This window comes from Papilio machaon, chromosome Z (genome assembly GCF_912999745.1).
Source record: "Papilio machaon chromosome Z, ilPapMach1.1, whole genome shotgun sequence".
Lineage (NCBI taxonomy): Eukaryota > Metazoa > Arthropoda > Insecta > Lepidoptera > Papilionidae > Papilio > Papilio machaon.
This window is the reverse complement of record NC_060016.1, coordinates 10,994,791-11,003,215: the sequence shown is the minus strand read 5'-3', so window position 1 is coordinate 11,003,215 and position 8,425 is coordinate 10,994,791.

Genomic DNA, 8,425 nt, shown 5'->3' with positions numbered 1-8,425 from the left:
CTGATAAATGCGTGGGCAAAGGTTTTAATGCGGCAACGATTCACGCGAAATGTATAAGCTGTTTAAGCCGATTTTCTTAAATCATAGCTCTATCTATTCCTTAATAGCTACTACCCAGTACACTCTTTCCTTGATATTATATTTACTGGTTATTTTCAGATTAAAATTATATAAATATAGATATCGTAAACGCATAATTAATAATTGATTATGTTGAATTATTCACTTTATTCTTGAAAATTTAACTTATTTTACTTAAACTTATTTTTTGGTTATAATTTAAAAAAAAAGTCAGAATATAAATTGTAATAAGATTGTGCAACGGATTATAAATAAGAGATCGTGATTAATGAACTCCGCGGGTAAATACTGTTTCAATCTAACGGCTTGCAATTAATTAGTACAGCGCAATTGGATTCTTGTTATAATTGAAAAAGATTCATTAAATCAGTTAGTAGTAAAATTTATTTAACTCCTATAAATATACACGTTAACGCCAAATTAGAACAACCCCGTAGCACAGTGCTTATAGCATCTACGTATGTACGTACGCGTAGCTCGTAGCAGCTACGCGTACGTACGTAGGTTCGATACAAAGGTTACCATCGAGGTTAAAAATTTATAAATATAAATTTATTTTTCCATATAGAGTTTTTTATTTATCGCAAGCGTGAAATTATAATTATATATACGTCAGTTGTTCCAATGAGAAAAGTTTTATATATTATGATTTGTTAAAAAATTGTCTCGTAATTAAAAGAAAAATTGGCTTGTGATTGAAGTACACATAGAACAATGCTATTAATGGCTCGGGTGCGAACCCGGTACTGGTAGTGGTCAAAGGCCGAACAATGGTAGTGGTCAAAGTTCAAAGCCGACAATCTTCATATAAATAACAAAGATTGCAAGTTTGATCGCCATTGAAGTACGAGTATCCTAATCAACTATTGTTTCAATGACACAAAGTTCGTTACACACGTTCAGTTTTAAATGTGCAGTTGGACTGTACAGTTAGAACTGAGCGCGTGTAACGAGCTCGATATGCGCACAGCAATAATAAAGTTTGAATTTTAATTTGTATCGCTTCATCATCATCATCATCAGCCCCTGTCTACTCACTGTTGGATAAAAGACTTCTTTAATGTCTTCCATGACATGGGGATTTCCACTTTCCGCAGCTAACGACTTTTTTAAACGTTTATGTGTCCTCGATTTAAAATACATAATATTTCAAGAATAACAAACAAAGGTAGCTTTGTATTACAAAAAAACTTACATAGTTATTAGAAAATAATTATGAATTGTTTAAATAAATTATTAAATGGCAAGTGGCGGTGACATATATCGGGTGCGAGACACGACGCGTGAGTCCGTACCTGTCCGCACCGCACGTTGCTGCGTAGGCTTTTACTATTTCCGGAGCAAGCACAGGCACACTTGAATGCCCATTGCCAATAAATAATAAACGACAAAGTCAAACCACAACATTCATAGCGAGCGACACAGCAAAATAATATTTGTATCCATTTTTAAAATATAAAAATGTTTCTATTCACAATGAAATGATCGCGACGCGACACAAATAAAATTAAATTTAAATGAGATCATTGCACAATACGACGCACACAAATACTTAATAAATAGCGCAACAGGTGATTTTGTTTGAAAAATGTACGTTGAAATTGTACTTACCAATGTGATGGCGCACGAGAATATTGTTGTTACATTGTACAGACCCATCTTGACTTAAGCTTTGTTCACTTTTAAAATGCACATATTTATATAGAGAACATAAAACATATTGTGATGTATTGTAAATGTCACAAGTGAGTTTAATGCGCGGCTGAGGCTGCGAGTGCGGCGGCGGCGGCGGCGGCGGCGACTGATCTGAACTCTGCAGACAGAGACGAGCCTAGGTAAGGGTGGGTCGCGTCTATCAGCGCTCCGCCCTTTCCACCTCTTCACTTCACCTTACATTGATTTATTCACTTCTTTATACATCCATAAGCTGACAAATATTATTTATCAATAATTTATCCACTTCGTTTAATCATGAGTTAGTTTCTTCGTCGCAAGGTTTTACATACTTAGTGTATGTCTTTTGTCCAACAAGTTTTGATGGAGGTAAAATATTATTAAAATTTACGTTCTGATGGTTATGAAAACATATTTTAGAGCGATCGTTTTTTGAACGCGTTGCTGCAAGAAAAGTTTGGGCAAATAAAATGAAATAACATTTTTAAGGTTTCATCAACTCTCGACTGCTATTGGTCGTCCCGATAGTTTTTTTTTCTAGTATGTGAGCCATGTGATCGATACAAGTGCGCCCTGGCCGCCCGTGAGGGAAATCAATTTTAAAACTAATTTTACATAATAAATGTTTCAATTTTCATTTGAACAATCGGACGCTTTGAAATGTATTTGCTTCAATCGCGCTTTTATGTTTATTTACTTATCAATATTTGAATGGAACACATGGTTCAATTTAATTTATTGCAAAACATTTCTACTACAAAGAAATTTTTTATAAATGTTACAAACGGTACTTTGTATATTTTTACAAATAAATAAACTGATATTAAGAATCCTTTGGTCTCATCTTTCGGCGGTTTTAGTCACTGTAATCTTTCCGCACAAGGTCTTAATACCCGGTACAAGAACGATTATACGTATTTACTCGTACATTCGTATAACGAAACCTTTCGTATTTATTTCTATCGGAAATTTTATATCTTAACAAACTTGAATAGCACTTCTTTATCTACCTCTGATCTGATAGAGTCGTGAGTATATATCACCGTTGACATCCACTGCCTGAGTGTTACATTGATACGTCCACCTTAGTGTTACGTTTACTTTGTTATTTAAATACTTTTTTTAATTAAATTTCGTAGTTAATTCAATGCGAAATGTTTCTAAGTGCTGCACTCAGAGTGTTGAGAGAGATTACTTTAGTGAGCAAATACAGAATGTGAGTGCGATCGTAAGAGACATTTTAATGAAAAGAATACAATGTTTGTATATTTGCGTATTGCGCTGTAGCAAAGATTTATTTGTTAAAAGTGTCAGATGTTAGCAGAAATGTCAATAAGCAATAAGAATTAAACGTAGAAAGTGCAAGGTCCCGCTGCAGCAATATTTTCAACGGGAGACTCGCGCGTACATTTAGAAAATTATTTTCCAAATGAAAATAGAATCCGGAGATTTCGTATGGAAATAATTCTATCAGTCCAATAGATTTAATGTGACTTTATCAAACATGAAAATAAACCCATTATTTAATATTAACAAATGTTATTTCTACATTTTTAATATGAAAATAGTAACGACATTTGTTTTGCATTTCATTTTTTTTTTCGTCTTATTAATTTTATAGTTTATAGTTTTTTTTTAATTCCGCATGGGCGGAGCCGCGGGCCACAGCTAGTTATTATATAAAATCGTATCAATCTGTCTACCACTTTTATGTACCTATAAATGTATATATGTACAACTCAGTACCATGTTAGTAATTCCACTGCGTGCTCGCTCAGTGCACTGAATTAAATAATACCAATTAATTTGTTTATTGCGTTGAATAAACAAGCATTATCCTTGTCTCGTACTAATTGCACCTTGAAGGCTTTTAGTCCATCTTTCTCTGTCAAAGTTCATGTCTAATTACTTCAATGTAACTGAAGCCGCGGCGATGATGCTGTCTGGCGTTCAACCCCATGCACTGTGTACATGGAAAACTGAATGCATAAGTGTTCACATATTTTATATTATTGCGAAAATGTAATTTTTCCTCTCTTTGCTACGGCATGTGTTGTTTTAGTTCTGAAAAAAAAACGTATAATAACTATTCACGATAATTTGAGCAATATTTTTTAATGTTAATTTAAATATTTTATTTTAATTTGAATTATATATTAAATTGAGTCAGAAATCGTCGTTGTACATATTTGCAATTAGGCCGTCAGTCTCCTGGCAAAAAGTACGCTCTTTTCTTAAACAATTCCAAGAAGTCAATCTTGATGAATGGTTAACTAAGTGGGAAAATTATCTATTTAAACGATTGCTTAACAATTTGTTACTTGATACTTTGATTTAGAAGTATTTTCCGAAGATGTGATTTGTGGTGTGGTTTATTGGTAAATAATTAACTATAAGTTCTGGCCGGCGACTTGGTCCATAAGGAATATTGATAAACCTGAGTTTAACGTATCAATCATTGTAATTTATTTTTATACAAAAATATATTATAGAATAGTGTGACCTAAAGATTGTGTGTGAGATATAAGGATAAAGGAGCTCAAACATGGTTAGCTTACTGACTAGCAGTTGCCCGCGACTTCGTCAACGCAGAATAAATGAAAATCTTAAAATGTAGCTTTTAGTGAAAGACTCGTCGAATAAAGAGCCGAATCGTAGATTACCCAAAATAAACGTAGATTTGCGGACAAACAGACAAAAAATCTAGAAATTGTGTTTTAATTACAATCAACGTAAATATAATATTAATATTATTTCTCGATGTTACAGGCACTGCAGTTTTATTCATTGAATAGATTACAATTTGCTTGCGCGTCCCAAGAACATTGAACATTCTAGTATTAGATGTCAGGCGGATCTCACAGAATACAGAGCACATACACATTGTCATCAGAGAACACCATAGTGGCATCGACTGCGCAGCACTCTACTGCGTTCTACTGATTTACAAAGCTCTACGTAATCTTTGTTTAATAAAATTATATATTAGAAAATATACTAGAACATAGATTGTGCATGTATTTTAGTAGTAGAAGTCAATAGTCATTTTTGATAGAAGTTACAGAGTTACCTATATGCAATGGATATGAATTTATTGACATATTGAAACAAAAGCGAGATTAAAAATAAAATTGTGTTTTTTGTACTGAATAAGATTCAAAGACTACCGTCACACTAATATACCAAATGCAAATTCAAACCTTCGAAGACAATTTCTCAACGATGGCAAAAATAGTTTTACATAATTATCGGGGTAAGCTTGGATTTTATTAGTTGAGAAGTTTGTAATCTAGTCCTCTACTGGAGGTGCGGAAGCCAAGAACCACTTGCGAAATTATCCGCGTAATGTGTATGATGAAATAGTTGCCTTTCTCATAAATTAGGAAAATACATAACTAATTTATAAAATTAAAATAAACAAAGTATCAATAACAAACAACATTTATTTCTTCTTATTCCTTTGTATTTGTGAAATAGTTAGAGCTGTTGTGTATACTTTTATAAAATAAATAAATGATTAAAAAGTGTAGTGTGACCACGGATTTTTTCTTCCGAAGCCCTTGGAAAAAATCTTTCATCCCACTCTTACTCACAACGACATAGTTTACTATTGCTATTTATTATGCAGGTCACACACCTTCGGTTTTGCACGACGCTTTTGACTTGTCTAACTACACAGTTTTGTGTACAACGAAACTCGGCTATGTCGCCAACGTGTGTTACCTCTATTGGGAAGATTAACTCGAGTGGCGCCTCACTGCTGTTGTCTGTTGCTAACGGGATGTTTCCTGCCCACGACTTCCCTTCATTATATTGTAGCTAAAAATAAGATATCCTCTAATTAATGAATATCGTAAAATACGTGTATAAATCCTTGGTCACTGTTTATTTGTGAACATTTTTACAATATTCTTGTTGAAGCTACGGTTATTTCTGGACCCTAATTAACAATCCTTTTAACTGTAGTTAATGACGACAAAGTTTACATTTAGTATAAAGAAAAGTAAACGTCCAAGGAATAAGAAATGAAATACCCAACAAATACCGACTTCGATTCTCACTTCGCATTCAACAATCTGTCAACAATCTTAAATTACTTAACTTTTTAGCAACTCTATTTTAACTCCCAACACAAGTGTCAAGTACACGAAGACAGCTGTATGTCTATAATCTTCCGCTCTGTAGAACTAGTTTGCCCTACACTTTTTCCTTTCCTGGGTCCATTTCTTTATAACCGAATAAATAAATGAACATAGACACAGAAGACATGTTTCAAATAAGACTTTTTAATAATATTATTTTATCTTGTACTTTAAAATAAGCTTAAAATTAAAACTGATCATGATAGGAATTGAAAAATTGTGTGTTTTAATGTTTTTTTAACGGTAAAAATTAAAAAGTCAAGATGTCAAAAGAGTTCACACTTTTTGTCAAAAACTTGTCAGTTATTTTCTGATTCAAAATATTTATGTTTAGAAAAATGATAACAAAGTGATGAATACGTGTTAAATAATATGTTCAAAGAGGTGTGAAATGTAATGAGACCGGAGGAGACTCTCACCGGTCTGCTGATAGCGTGCTGGGGATGGCGCATCTGGAGCTTGTTCTACTCCAGCTACTCCATCGCTGACGCCCTCACCTTCAAGTCATCCAGCGTCACACCCAGGGTCGTGGTCACCGGCACTCTCATTGTCATCTCCCTCTTTTTCCACATAGTACCGGTATCGGAGTTCCCACTCTTCAGTCTGATAAACAAGCTGCTGAGCATTCCTTCAGAGATGTACACATTATATTTTGCGCACAGATACCTAAGTCCGGCCCTCAACAGTCGACGGTTCACATTTGTACTCTACCTTTTGACAATACTATCTATAATCAGTACCTTGTACTCCATACACGTAGATCTTGAAAAATTACAATAATGTGAAATAGTTAGATTCATTTATAGATTATAGGGGCTAGTACTATTTGCTATTCACCTCTGGGGACGCGACAGGCAACAACAACTTAAAAGAACATTCGGAAACTATAGGTCTTTACTTGCCTAGTTAATGTAATTGTCAATTTATTTGAAATCTATTCTTTACCTACTTCCTGTTATTACTCTTGCTTTACGTATTAGGTAGGAGCTACACTGAAGCTAGCTGTTAGCAAGTTTTCTTCTCCAATCTTAAAAATGCATTCGATAATCCTAGCTGATTTTACGAATGCAATTGTTTTTACTACAAGCTTAGTCAAAATTAGGACTTTCTTACTGGATTTTGATGAAAATAAAAGTTTATAAGAGTTTTCCGCGCACTGTCTTTACTTTATGTAGGTTTAACACAATAATTATTGTACTTGCACACCGATCTATCTAGATTTCATTAATCCATACCTCATATTGCCATCATATTCACACAATCCATGCACTTTATATTGTTCTTAAAAGCCAACCATTAAATGTTCTTGTATAGATAGTCATATTATAATGTATCCACTTTTACCTCTACATTATACATTTGTATGTGAAAGAAGAGTTTGGGGTGAAAAAAAAACATACATTTCCATTCGAACTACTTTTATTTTTTAATTGTTAATACATACATATTGTATTTCAAAATATTTGTGTAAGAAATAATTCAGTAAAAGAACCTCAATTGATTATTTACTTATATAACAAGTGTTACATAAAATGTTTACTATAAATACATCCATACAATATTTATAAACAGAACCAGCAAAAATCTAAGTTGAGACGTATACATTTATATTACTATTCATGTAACATTTATCTCTAACTATTCTAACAATTACAAATGTAAGAATAAATTGTATTTCTTTGGTTTTGTTTCCATTAACACATCGATCGCCTGAAGACAGAATGTCGTTAACATTCAAAATAGATGATAAATTAATTCATTTCTCCTTAGAGATAGTAAAATATATAACATAAAAAACAAAAGTAAATATAACAACAAAAAATGTTTATTACATTATAATAAAGACTAGAAAACTTAAGGTTATAGAATAATACGAACGACCCTAAACGAGGAGCCCAGCGGGGACTAGCGATAGCACAGTGGCCAACAGTGAATTTGTTACTAATTACGTTTCAGCTTGCTCGTCACAAACTATATCAGAAAGTTTTATTAACAACTAAAATTACGATCTAATGCCGTAGTTAAACTGAAGTTCGTCATTATATGACAATTATACGATAAAAAGTCAATGTATTTCTTAAAATCTCGGTAACTAAAGTTATACGAATACTTGATATAGAATTGTTATATTACTAGAAAGATTTATTAGACTTACTAAGAAATGTTTACGAAAAAATTAAATATTGCAATGGCCACATTTTTTATATTGTAAGGTGGGAAACGAGCAAGCGGCCGTTTATATTCGCCAAATTAGCGGAGCGAACGCTACCCAAAGACATTCCCGCAGATGCATGAAAACATCAATTACAAATAACCCAATAACTTAAACGTTAAACAAATTTTCAGAATTGATGAACAAAATTACCTAACATGTTATAAGTAACAATTAAGTTTAAATACTACAAGACAGGGGAGCGGGGGTGGTACGAGTAACTGGTTGCTTAAGAGGCGAGTGTGCAGCTAAGGGTGAGTCAGTCGCTTCACTCGGCCTCAAAGCCTCTGGGTCACATAAAAATACACATTCTTAT